The sequence below is a fragment of the Nasonia vitripennis genome, chromosome 1 (assembly GCF_009193385.2).
Source record: "Nasonia vitripennis strain AsymCx chromosome 1, Nvit_psr_1.1, whole genome shotgun sequence".
Lineage (NCBI taxonomy): Eukaryota > Metazoa > Arthropoda > Insecta > Hymenoptera > Pteromalidae > Nasonia > Nasonia vitripennis.
The window spans coordinates 7192666-7207226 of NC_045757.1; the positions used below are offsets into that span (position 1 = coordinate 7192666).

The window sequence follows — 14561 nt, forward strand, 5'->3', positions numbered from 1 at the left end:
GAACGGGTAAAAGTTTTGTCATTGAAAATTTAGTTTCATGGAATAAAATACACCGTTGTAAAGATACAGCCGTCACAGCTCCTACTGGAATTGCTGCATATAATATCCAAGGACTTACAATTCACAGATTATTGCAACTTCCAGTAGAACACGGCGGCACAGCAGAGTATAAAGAATTATCTGGACCAGCTTTAAAACAAATAAGACAGACATTGCAGAATGTTGACTTGATTATTATAGATGAAATATCGATGGTATCGAATATTACTTTCATGTATATTCATTTGCGTTTAACTGAGATATTCGATACATCTGATACTGAGGATGGATGGTTTGGGAAAATTAACGTTCTTGTTTTTGGTGATTTGCTGCAACTTCCTCCAGTTCGCGAAGATTTTGTATTTGTTGGAATGAAAAAAAAACAAATTGATAAGTATATCAAATCGATGATTACTTTTAATTTGTGGGAGCTATTCGAATATGATGAATTAACAATCAACATGAGACAAAAAAATGATCAAGCATACTCAGAAATTCTTTCGCGTATTAGATTAGGTTTTATGACTCATTCTGATATAAATGTACTGAAAACAAGAAAAATTGATTTTACAAGTAATGATTACTCGAAGAATATTCAAGAATTATGTAATTATTTAAAAAAATTACCAGTAGATACAGTGTGCTTATTACCTACCAAAAAAATGTGCAATGCCATTAATGAAGCAATGATGCTTACCATTGATTCAGAAGAAATTAATCTTGTTGCCAAAGATTCATACAAATGTGAAAAAAATCTACAAAAAAAAGTCTTGAAATTATTGAACGACGATGAAGACAATTTTTGTGGTATTGATCGCGTAATTACAATTAAAATCGGTTCTAAAGTTATGTTAAGAAGGAATATTGATGTTTCTATTGGGTTAGTAAACGGAACAATCGGCACTGTAGTTTCTCTTTCTAAAGATAGATCTACGGAGATTACAAGTATACGCATTGTATTACAGTCCGGAAAAGAACATGAAATACCTCGATTGGAATATAAATTTATTATCATGGATAAAATATCTATCACTCGAGAACAATTTCCAATTTGTAATAGTTATGGAATAACAATTCATAAAAGTCAAGGGTTAAGCTTGACAAATGCTGTCGTTGAAGCAGGAAACAATGTATTTAGTAATGGTCAAACGTACGTTGCAGCTTCTAGAGTAACTACTTTAGAAGGTTTGCATCTTATTAACTTTGATCCTTCGTGTTGCACTGCAGACATGACAGCTATTCTTGAGTATAATAGATTACGAAAAGAATATCGACCAGATCTAAATAGCTTTGATATTCCACAAGATCGCAAACAAATTCAAAGTTTAAAAGTGTATGATACGCGATGGTGTATAAAAAAAAATGAATTATTGACAGACGCTGAAAGTAATTTAAATCATATTTCCGATAGTACTTCGGATATTTCTGGTTTACCTAACAATGATGGAGTTTCTTGCTATGCCAATGCCTGTGCACAAAGCTTATTTCATTCAACAACTATTAGAAGAATATTATTACAACATAGCCATACAGACACTGTCAAATTAGTATTTCAACAATATATTAATAAAACTAATGTCGATATTCAAAAATTAAGAGAGTTCGCTGGTGAAGAATTTCAAACCGATACGCAGCAAGATGTGGCAGAATTTTTATTAAGTCTATGCAATAAGTCACTTATATTACAAAATATTCTGAATAACCAACTAATTGAAACAATCAGATGTCCTGGATGCGATGAAAGACAACATAGTAATACATCTAATAATTATATCGTTAATCTTTTCTTACCAGATTTTCGAGTTTGTACATTACAACAAATCATAGATTATAATATTGGCAATTGGCAAGATATTGAAAATTATTGTGATAACGGTTGTCAGTTAAAAAAGATTAAAAAAGCTGATTACGTAATCAGTAATACATTGGTGATTTTACAATTGATGTTATTTGATCGTACTGATGATAACGATATTGTAAAAATAACGAATTTAAAAATAAATGGAATACCATTAGCTAAGGTTGACATCAATGGTAAAAAGTATAGGGTTGCAAGTGGGATATTTCACCATGGTAATATTTCTCAGGGTCATTATACTAATATGTTACGACAACATAATCAGTGGTTTAACATCAGCGATAATGATGTTACTAAAAAACAATGGCCAAGAGGTGCTAAAAATGTTTACATTTTATTTTTAGAACAAATTTAATGTGTTTTAATACCTTTGTTCTAAAAGACATGAAATCTCAAAAAAAAAACTTTTGACCAAAGTACAAAAGTTAGGCGAGTTTGATGCATTGCGTATTATTATGGTTTTCATTTTTATAACAAACTTGAGATACTTTAATAAGGTCGCTTAAAAAGATATGAAATCTCTAAAAAAAAACTTTTAAGCAAAGTAAAAAGGTTAGGCGAGTTTGATATATTGCACATTATCATGCATGTTAATAAAATAACTTAACAAAATAAAATAATTTGTATACTACTAAATTAGAGATCAAAAACCAACTGAGATCAATTAAAGAAGGCAATTTTTTTGTTTACAATAAAATGACATTTCCAAAAACAACTGAGATCAATAAAAAAAAGTCAAGTTTGTATTAATTATTTTATTTTATTCACAATACAACAAACAAAAAATCTTTGTGTTTTATTGAAGGCTAAGACAAATGATTGCTGATTTTAACTTAAGTAATATATTGATCAATTACAAACAACTCAAGATACTACGTAACTTGCCATGCCCGTTTCACTTTATTCATAGGTGAACAACGAAATTTTTTTTTAAACGCTACAACGTTATACCAAGTTTGTTCATGTTTTTAACTTTTTACAAATCTTTTAAAGTATGCAGAATTTCATGAATACTATTTTAAAAGTAATTGTTAGTGCATATTTTCTACTTTTAAATGAATACAATTTCCATGACTAAAATTTCTATATATTTTTTTTTTACAAAAGGAAAAAATGATTTATTGAATTCTTTTTTGTTCAATTACATTTAGTAATCTACATTACAAATTTATTATTATATATATAATAATAAAAATAACAATGAAGTTTGTGTACACAAGTTAAATATGCAGAAAGCTACACATTGCAATTAGACAACACCATGAATAAAGTGAAACGGGCATGGCAAGTTACGTAGTATCTTGAGTTGTTTGTAATTGATCAATATATTACTTAAGTTAAAATCAGCAATCATTTGTCTTAGCCTTCAATAAAACACAAAGATTTTTTGTTTGTTGTATTGTGAATAAAATAAAATAATTAATACAAACTTGACTTTTTTTTATTGATCTCAGTTGTTTTTGGAAATGTCATTTTATTGTAAACAAAAAAATTGCCTTCTTTAATTGATCTCAGTTGGTTTTTGATCTCTAATTTAGTAGTATACAAAATTATTTTATTTTGTTAAGTTATTTTATTAACATGCATGATAATGTGCAATATATCAAACTCGCCTAACCTTTTTACTTTGCTTAAAAGTTTTTTTTTATCCGATTATACGGCATAATTAGAGCCGGAGATAGGATTCTCGAAACCGGCGCGAGAGAGGGTAATACGCGGCATTGTATCAAACGGAACGGAACGCTAGCGCCGGTAGAGCAATGCCAGAGAGAGAGAGAGAGAGAGAGAGAGAGAGAGAGAGAGAGAGAGAGAGAGAGAGAGAGAGAGAGAGAGAGAGAGAGAGAGAGAGAGAGAGAGAGAGCGTCTCGAGCATCCCCCAACACGTCGTATTACTCGCGGTGGGCACTGACAAATGAAGCACGCGCGAAAGCGATGCGATGAGACTCTGCTGTGCCGCGGCTCTGAGAAATGCGTTCGGGACCGATGATTCTATACGGCGATGTTTCTTCGAGTATTGTATCTATATGTATATAGCTTCTTCGGGCGATATATGCGCAGAGATATTTTTTGCTCAATGGTTGTGCGAGGGATCGGGATGAAAAATAGTATGTCTTTATAAATACTTGCGGGAGGTTGTATAAGATTATTGGATAAGCGTGTGAAAATATCCATTTCCAAATGGGGAATTGCAGGATCGGATCTTCGATTCTCGAAATAAGCAGGTAATAACCGATGTCGTGAACGACGTTTTCGATACCGTGATTCGATTCGAAAGTTATCTTCGGACCGCCTTTTTTTACTCACATTCTTTATTTTCACTTGTAAATACACCACCATACCACTATTTACACAGCGAGTGTACAATCCTCGTTTAATTTTTCAGACGATTTGATGGTCACAGCCCAGCGCCATATGAAATATTCACGGAGCGGCAGCTCGAGCCGTTGCATAAATGCATGCGCGAATCCCACACTAAAACGCCTGGCGGCGGCGTATCTTCGCGGCTATTATTCGCGAGTGATTTTTTCATATCCCCCTACACACACAAACACACAACATCCCCTCGCGTTATGCATCCCAACGTGTACAGGGGTTACGCAAAGGGGGACCACTTTGCGCGCGATTCATCAGCCATTGCGCAACGACAGCTTTTCGGGGCTGCCGCACGTGGCTTATAGCACAGTTGCACAATCGGCGTGTTCCCGCGTCGCACGGGAAGGATTTCCTCTCCTCCATTGTCCGAGTGTCCGGCGCAGACGCGCAAGACGCCGTAGTCGCTTCAGGACCATTTGTTTTACAATCGCAGCTCTCTCTCTCTCTCTCTCTCTCTCTCTCTCTCTCTCTCTCTGTCTCTCTCTCTCTCTCTACCTTGACCGAATTAATTGAATCGGACGAGCATAAAGCCACCGCCGATCGATTTGCTTCTAAATACGCTGTATCTTCGATGCAACGTTCTCCCTTCAACCGACTCTCGTCGAACGACCCGAGCTTTGAGCGGCGTTAAATTTTCAACGGGCAAATGCTAATTTTTACACCAGCGGAGCTCATATTATTTAATTACCCGCGCGCAGGCAGCAGCTGTGGGTCCAATAAATTTTACGCGTCAATTTTACTACGCCGCGCTGCCTAATAATCATTCGCGAAATTACAGCCGCGAAGTTGATTGCCGAATTTCGTCTATACATCGGCCGGCGCTGCCCAGCTCACACGCGGCAAATAGCGAAATATGTAATGGCTGCGTGTAGCTGTAGACACAGGGTTTTATTATGGTTGATCCTGTCGAACGCGTGAGCTGGTCTATCAATCACGCGGCGTTACATCGAGAATTATTTAATCGTCGACACGCGTATCTCTCTTCTCGGAGAAACTATAATCGTCCGCTATAGCTGCAGCAAAAACTCAATTAGTCGAGCTTCTCTCCTCGAGGCAATCTTGCGCAGCAGAGCTGGGAGAGAGCCAATTTCAAAATTCAGTTCTCTCCCGCTTGCGCGCTTGCAAGTACGTCCCATATCCCGAGAGCTGCCGCTGCTCTCCTCGTAGAATCGAAATGGAAGGACGCGGAGCGAGCGTCGTCCCATTTGGGCAAACGGATTGCGCGCGAGCCGCGGCGACGACATCGTATAACGGGCCGCGGATGAGCTGTGCTCGGACGCCCCGCGCGAGTTTATCGCCGCGGCTGTGCGCGTGGAATCCACAATTTCTCTCTCTCTCTCTCTCTCTCTCTCTCTCTCTCTCTCTCTCTCTCTCTCTCTCTCTCTATATATATATATCCTCCTCCTCTCCCACCCCTTTATACGAGCTCGTAAAGCGCAAGTGCAGCTGCTGCACCTGGAAAGCTCCGAATGTCTGGCTGTGTGTATGTGCGTCGCTGTTTGGAGCTGCAGTAGGGTATGGATGGATGGCTCCGGAAACGTGGACTGAGTTTTCGAGGGGGGGTTTGTTTCATAAGTGGATTCGGATTCTTGGATCGCCGCGGGGGAGAGATGATTAGGGATCGCGCGGGGATTTGTTGCGGACGCGACGCGAGCGCGGAGGTGCGGGAAAAGATTGACGGTTCAGACGAGGGGATTATAGGAGAGTACGGCTCTTACGATCCTGTACGATTCGTTTTTTAATTCCACGACGTCGAGTGGAATGTTTTTTATTCGTGGCTGTGGAAAAAGCCAGTCACCGGAGTTGTCAAAAATTCAAATCATCCTGCCGCCGCACGTCACCGGCGGTAAATTATGAATCCCAGGCCGGAGAATAAGCCACGGCTGTTCGCGGTTGCCTCTCTCTCTCCCTTACGGATCATCCCTCAGCGCCCATCCAGAATACACAGACAAGCACGTAGGCCGCCAGCAGCAGCGGCAGCATCACCGAGAGCTAATCCGAGTCGAGAGGCTCGAGGAATTTGCTTGGCAATTCTCCTCTCTCCAGCTCCCGTCGTCCTGCCCACCTCAGCAGCATATCCGACCGCGTCGAAGGTGAAACGTAGAAATTCAACGCCGAGGGATAACCCATTCTCATCACGATCTTGGCCGACTCGCCGTCGAGAAAAAGAAGGATGAAAAAAGGAGGAGAAAAACCTAAGACGAGCCGTCGCACGATGAAAATAAGACCTTATCGGCTGTTTTTGATAACGAAAAATTATCATTCTAATTCGAAAGCCGGGCGCGTGTCTCCGGCGTGGTGTGGGAGCTAGCATCGACAGGATCACGAATGGGATCGAAAAGAAGCGACGTTTACGTTTACCCTTGTCACGCGTCGAAGCCCGCAATTACAAGACAGCCGACAGTCGTACACACGTATAGGTGTATGTGTAGCCGCGCGACAGCTACGCGATCTCCGCGGAGGGGATTCCGCGACGTGAGCAGCTGCTCTGCGTTACAGCGGCGCGTCGATGCTGCTGCTGCAGCCGTATAACGCGAAAATTTGAATAAGAGCCCGTCAAGCCCCGCGAGTTTTCGGGCCCGTCGGAGTGACAGGTCATTTTCCGGAGCGCAGCCTCCCAAAGCCGCTTTATCCTTTCGACGCTGCTACCCGCGTCTTTTCTCTCTCTCTCTCTCTCTCTCTCTCTCTCTCTCTCTCTCTCTCTCTCTCTCTCTCTCTCTCTCTCTCTACGTGTGTCTTCCTCTTCTGCTTCTTTCCGATGTGTCGGAGTCTCGTGTGTCGATGTACGTAAGGTCGCTGGCGATACCTAATTCCGAGACTCGACGTTTACAAGATTCTTTTTTCACGTGACGCTCGCATGTAGTCGCGATTAATTAGCGCGACGGCTCTCAGATCCGGGCTAACTTTTCCGTCAGCCAAATTTTTCCATTCTCGGATCGTAAATATCAAGCGACGTCGTGTGCTTTTTCGAATATAAGTAGACCTCGGAGGAAAAGATGAAAGTTCCATCCGGCGAAAGTTTTGAGCTTCGCGGATGAGCCGCGCGCGAGAGGAGAGAGAAGGTAAACTTGATTTAATTAGACAAACATCGAGACAAGTCAGCCGGAAGTTGCCCCTCTCTCTCGCTCGCGAGCTTAATGAGCCGATGGAGTTAATAAGCTGCGCGAGAGGCTGTATATACTCGCACTTATGCATTGCGCCGCCAGTCGTACAACTGTCTTGTAGGAAAAATCCTTGATACTTTCATTAGCGCGGCGTGTGTAACTATAGGCTAGGTTAAACATTGAGCTTTGAGATTTTGTTTATGGATATGTCAGAATCGATTTAAAAATGAACGCTAACGTTGGGATATTACTCTTCAAAAAATATAAGCATAGAAAAATACATACTTTTGTAATTTTCCACTGCAGCGACGATACGCAAGAGGAAAAGCCCACCTCGTCAGCGGCTGATCCCTCCTGCCACGGAGACACCGCTCGACGACCCGAAAACAGCTCTCTCTCTCTCTCCTCTATGCTCTCGGCGCCTTCCCGTGCACTGTACCTCCTATACTCCCGCCAAAGGAGTTAATAAAGCAGACTGACGTTTTGAAAAATTCATCGCTCTCTCACTCCTCGGCTGTTGCCGCGAACGAAGAAAAATAGCCTTCGGCCTGCGAAAATTTTCGCAGACAAATTTCTCGACACGCGCGCACACACACACATACCTGTTCGAAGGTGAGCCGGCGCGTATATAAATTTACCCCGAGCTTGCTGCACGCGTATGAGGAATATCGGCCCTGTATATAGGCTAGACGCGGTAAATATTGCGCGCAGCGCTCGAAGCTCTCCCCGTGTGTGTGTGTGTGTGCGTATGTACGGACGTAATAACGCATACTCCGGCCTTCGTTGTTGTATGCGGAGTAACTCGGCGAACTTTAAGAAAATTTGCGATTTAGGATTAAGAGGAACTTGATGAAATTTCAAATTCTATAGTTATACATCCATCGCTGCCGCTGATGCGCGGAGAAATTCCGGGAGAATGAATGTTGTGTTTTCAACGGAGCTGACCTACAAATCGCATTATACGCCATATCTACTGAAATCTCGCGCGCAGTTGATTAAAAAAATGTCGTCTCGTCGCATTTCTTCAATGAAATTGGAATCTCTCAGAGATTCGCGCGCCGAAGAAGGATAAAAGTTTTAATTGGATGGAGCTCGCTCTCTCTTTCTCGCAGCGAAATTTATCGCTGCGCGCGAGAGTTCGATGATTGGATCAGCCTCTTGTACCTGTATATACTGCTTATACAAGCGATTGTATCAATCTAATAGGTCGAGACAAAAGTGGCGATATCAGCCACTCGAAAGAAAAAGAAATTCACGTCCTGAGAGCGAAGCGGAATGAAAGCCCGGAAAATGACACCGTAACGCATAAAGCAAACTGATACGTGCGAGAGCGAAGTAGGCTACACATACACGCTAGAGTCGACGTTCCGTCAATTTAGCGTCAGAAGAGATCCTCAGTGCATTTTTCAATCTACTATAGCGAACTAACAAACTTTTCGTCGTGATCTCGTCGAGCGTACATATTGCGTCGCCATTTCTCGCCTGTCGCGCAGGCCGCGTTTTTTTCTTCAGCAGCAGCGAGGAGTGGCCTTTTGACGATAATAATTTGAGGCTCCGCGGGAAAGAGTTTGCTTAATACGCTCGTCGCGGCAACTTTTGCAATTTCGAACGGACTCGATTGTGTGTGGACGAGGAGTAGAGTATGTGTAATTAAAATTTGTTTCCCCGGAGAGGAAACACGTTTCTTCCGCCGCAGCTCATCGTTTCGATTTTTCAACGCGGCGTATCGTATGGTTACTTCCGCAAAGCAAATTGAACGCCGTACGTGCACAGAGCTGAGAATGAATAATTTACCCGGAATCGAATGCGAATCCTATCCAGCTTAATGTATAATATTCTTCTTTGAAATAAGGGTAGAAGAAAAATCATCCGCCGTTATCAGAATTTTTTCCAGCTATTTATCCCTGCTCTCATCCTCTAAAAAAATACCTTATAGCCATTATTTCATCCCATGCGTCGGCCTGCCACTCCGCGCACGAGATCGAGGGGTTCTCCGAGAGAGAGAGAGAGAGAGAGAGAGAGAGCTTGCGAGCGAGCTTTTTAAAAGACTTTAGTGAATATTGAGTAACTGAAAGGAGTTTTCCCCGGCCCTTCGCGAGAAAGTGCCTCCGAGAGAGGGAGAGGGCAATTTTTTCCTTTTCCATTTTTCATGCGAAATTTATTCTAAGCGCCGGTTATCATTCGCAGCTCTCTCTCTCCCTCTCTACTTCCGAGTTTCTGCTTTTATTTCTCGAGGTGTACTCCGAGTCGCCTCTTATCTTTAACGCGAAGGGGGGCAAAACCGTTTTAGGAGCTGTATACGTAAGTTTGTGTACGCATTTCTCAAGTTTATCGCACGTTATTGCGCACCTGGATTTTTCCTCCCACTCTCTCTAGAGTAGCCGTTTTCTCGGATGCGCCGAGTCTCTTCCGAAATCGACTGGCTTCAAAATGCAGTGCGACTGAGAAACAGTATATCTGCAAGTGCACATACACACTCGAAGAGAGTGCGATATATAACTCCGGAAACAAAGGGTCGCACAAAAGAGACTCGAGGCATCCTACGTATTCCAATAGCAGATATATCTTCGGGCCGATGAAGACGCGCTGGAGTAAAAGCGAGCGCGACCTTTGTCTAATAAAATAGCAATCACGTCGTCGTTTCTACCTCTGCCAAATGTACCGAGAATAGGTGGTGTATAATGAAAAACAGATGGGGGGAATTAAAGCGGTGAGAGTCATAGAGAGATAAAGAGCGCCGCATCGAGTTTGCTTAATCCTCTACTTCTATACGTGTACTGAACTATATAGTGTGCATGCATACACGCTTTATTAGCGACGATCTTTTTGCCGGGCGTAATTAACGGTCGCGATTCGAGTGGCGCCACGAGGCAGACTAAATAATTCAGTGCACTTTGCGCGAGCATTTCCGCGTCTTATACATCTACGTCTACAGATATGCACCAAAGCTTCTGAGAAATATTCACTCGTTACTCGCGTCCGTCGAAATCTTCTCTAATTTCTCTCGGACGAAAGAAAAACAGCTGATAGAATAATCACTTAACCAAGATCGATCCGAACTTCTCCCTTCGGCCTTCCCCATAATTTTGTTTATACTCCGCTCCATACATATCACTTAAAAACGCTCTCAGAGAACGGCAAGTTTTTTGCTCTCCTCGCGAGAGAGAGAGAGAGAGAGAGAGAGAGAGAGAGAGAGAGAGAGAGAGTTTGATAAATTATAATTGCCGGACCAGCCCAACAACTATGCTCCCCCCAAGAAGAAGAAGAACTAAGAAGAAACTTGATATTTCATTGTTAAGGCCGCGGGCGCGCATCATTTTTTGGCCGAGTGCTGCTGTGTGTATACTATATACACACGCGAGAGAGCGAATAATGATGATAACGAGAGATAGAGAAGCTTTTGCTTTCAGGTTGATTGAACCGTTTCAACTTGCGTACACACAACATACACTGCAAGCTAGAGTTTGCTATGATTTAATGACCGTTTCTGTTTAGACTCTCTGTGATACGCCAAGTTTCCTTTATTTTTATCGAGGCTACTCAATTAAGGAGAGAAAAAAGAGAGAAGAAGTGTACACGAGAGAGAGACACTCGTTCCCTGGCGATCGATGTAATAACTCCGGCGACACAATAAAGAAGCAGAGCGCAGTAGCGAAGAGCTAGAAGAAAAAAGCTATATACCCTATCCGCCCCAGCGGCGCTGCAACTTGCTTCCGCGCGCACTTTGATAGCCTCGGGCAATCGCGGAGGTAGGATAATTTATATCGGCTCTCCTCGACTACTTGTAAGAAGTTATATACCCGCCTCGCCCTATCTACAGTCTGCTTGTGTGCGTGTGCGTGTGTGTGTGTGTGTGTCTGTACACCGCTGCGGGGGCTGCAGCATCTCGTCCTCTACTACCGACTTTGAATCGGAAGGTATAAAATTTACAAACGTTCGGCAGACTCGACGCCCGAGTCCGTTTTTTGAGGATGAATTTTTCAGGGGTTAATTTTAAAATATTCCCGAGTAAGTAGCAGCAGCAGCAGCAGCGGTGCTCTAAAACGTTTGTGCAGCAGCAGCGCCTCGGAAAAATCTCGGCCGAGTGCCTCAATTAACCTCCCCCCCCCCCCTCCACTCCTCTACTCTTATACGCAGTCGTCGCGTAAAAGGCTCTCGCCCTTTTTACGTTTGCCTTTTACGCTCCGCCCCTGAATTTCTCATTCGTTTGCCCGCTTCGCTTCTTTGTTCCGAGAAAGACTCACTCTCGCGGCGTTAACGCGAGAGAGAGAGAGAGAGAGAGAGAGAGAGAGAGAGAGAGAGAGAGAGAGAGAGAGGAGAGAGCTGCACTTTCTGCCTGCGCCTTGATTGCGCGCATCGATGTTGCGTGTTTCTCCGTGTGTCCTCTGTGTTTTTCCGCATCGATTCCAAGCGCTATATCTATCTCTTAGTAGTAGTCCCGGAAAAATATTCGCGCGATAAAACCGGACCGGGGAAGAAGAAAAAATTCAGACGAGCCTACGAGAAATAAAGCGCAGTAATATCAGGTGGAATAAAAATCTGCGAGAAGCTTTCGATTTACGAGCGAACCTCCGTCTTCCGCAAACGCAGATTTATCGCGACACTGGCCGACGGTCATTTCTTCAAACGCGGATATACAGTTAGAGACCGACGGTATAAACTCCATGCGCGCGCTTGCGTTTCTGTAGCGAGTTGAGATCGTTGATTACTTAATTTATTTAGGAGGTATAATCGAGGCGGATCAGTGTGTGTATACCGAAAGTCAAGTACGAAATTGTCCACAGGGGACCGGTGTACATCGCGCGCAAGTGTCAAGGGAGTGGAAATAATTGAACAATTTCCGCACCGCAGTGCCGCCGCGCGCTCGTCGACGTCGGGCGAGTTAATGACAATTATGAGCGGCTGGATTGAAAATTTGCAAAAATCGACGCTAATTTTCCCCGTTTACAACGAGGGGTTGCCTTTTCGAACAATAAAGAACACACGCAAGACACACCGCGTGTAGAATCCATCGAATCGGTTTAACGAGTGCGAGAGAGGATTATAAATCAGCGGCGGCGCGCGATCCTTTTATTCTCAAGGAACGGTCGGTGGAAGGGGAGAAAACAGTCGAAAAAATAAAAGAAAGAGAAAAGCTTGCACAATAAAAGCCAGAGCAGCGCCGGCATCGAGAGAGGACGAAAGGGCAGATGCATTTTACGACTGGTCGAGTGCTCGGCTCTCCTCCTTTTCTTTTTCCTCCTCCTCCTCTACGCAATCGTCGCGCGAGCTTTTCGCAAAATCCCCGTGCGCTCCTTCGATGATTCACTCGACACATTGCGCGGGAGCTGTAATGATAAAAGCTATACCGGATGAAAACACGGTTCGCGCATTTGCCTCGCGGCCGCTTTGTCTTCGGAGTCACGCCGCTCCGGAGAAATACAAAGGCGCACGTGTGTGTGAGTGGGCGAGAGGAAAAAATGGTCCGGCAATGCGTGACCGCCGGACGAAAAACCCTTTCACAGAGAGGAAAGCGCTTATATGATATTCCGTAAAATTAGGTGGGTGCAGCAGGCATTACGGGATAATACGGGCGTGAAACGTTTTCGAAAATCTCCAAACAATGGCAATAACAGCCGAATGATATAAAAGCTCCGCTCTCGCGAATCGGTAATAGCGTTTCACGCCCGGAACAAAAAAAAAGGAGAGAGAAAGAGAGAAAAAAGAAACGAGCGGTATATATAGAAGCCTTGCGGCTGCTCCGCCGATTCACGGGTGAACAACTCCTCGTTTTTCGCGGGTTCTCGCCTCTACCTACCCCCAGCTCGCACACACGCACACACGCTGCTGCTTCGTCACGTTTCGGGGCTGTGAACAAAAGTCACGAACGCAGCGATGAATTACGAGCGCGTGTATACCCTAAATATCTCGCGGGGTGAGAAAAATTTTTCCTTTTTTCGCGCACCGTGTGGGCTCTTTCACTTTGCAGCAGCAGCAGCGCGAATATTTATTCGTCTCACTCTCACTCTCGAGTTGGGTGAAAATTTTCTTTGATTCCAGCGCGTGTATTCCAATGTTGGAAAATTAAACGGGATGCGATCGCAACTTCCCGACGCTACTGCGGATTAATAACCGGAATTATTACGTATCGGGAACTGCGCGCGGAATCGAGTTTCCAGTTGAAGTTAACGTTAAAATTCGAATTAACCCGCGAAGCGAGAGTTTGGGCGATAAAGTTTTTCGAAATTTTAATAACACGACGCAAAACGAGCGGGACACATGCCTCCGAAAAAGCCATTAAAAAAAATGTCCGAAATTTTATTACCCAGCCTCGGGGTGCTTATATCGAGGACTTTACTGCCAATATAAAGCTGGCGAGGGCAGCTCTCTCAATATCGTTGCTGCGCGCGAGCGGCGTATAAATCGTACATTTGCAAAGCCGACGTTTTTCGCGACCAGAGCAGCAGCAGCAGCTCATCGGACGACAATCGAGTTGGGCGCCAATCGACGACGACGACGACTAGGCGCAGCTTTTTTTTTTAATTTACGCTGTTAGCGGCGCTTTTTCGGGACAGCCTTTTAGGCTACGGGAGAGATAAAAGCCAGCTGATGGGAAGGAGATTGACGGGAGGCCTTTTTTTAATTGGTTCGTAACGATGCGTTTTGAGGCAGCTCTTTTCTCTCTCTGTCTCTTTCACTCTCTTTTTCGCGCTGGCTGCAGTGCAGTGCGTATACGTAGAGAGAGCTTTCTTTCTCGTTAAAAGAGCTCCACTTTTAACGATTGTGATATACGCGGTTATTTTTCAGACTCGGGGAATTTTTTCGATCATATTTACGACCGTAATCCAGCGTAAATTTCCGGCAAACTAGGTTGTCGCAAAAATATATATTTAACGACGACGACTACTACTTTCGTAGCCAGTGTCAACAGCACTTTCTCACTGCATAAACTTCCTCTTTATAATACGTCTCGACTCTCTCTATGCTGTAGTGCGCGGATCGAGTCGATAATTTAGAGGCTCGATTCGATTTTACGAGTCTCTCGCCGCGCCTAATCCTCGACTATACGTATACGTACATATAAAGTTCGTGGGGATGTTTATCGAATAACCGACGTCGGCGGGATAAATTCGGTTAATAAAGAAACAGCCGCTCCGCTAATAAGAGAGACGAGAGCAGCCGCGACGGCGACACTGATTATAAAAGTC

General features: G+C 43.5%; 1 protein-coding gene across 2 annotated transcripts in view; it reads right to left on the reverse strand.

Annotated features, from left to right (window-relative positions):
* Positions 1–14561, reverse strand: part of LOC100121596 (CUGBP Elav-like family member 4) — a 566446-nt gene that overhangs the window by 242383 nt on the left and 309502 nt on the right. The gene's annotated exons all lie outside the window — the stretch shown is intronic.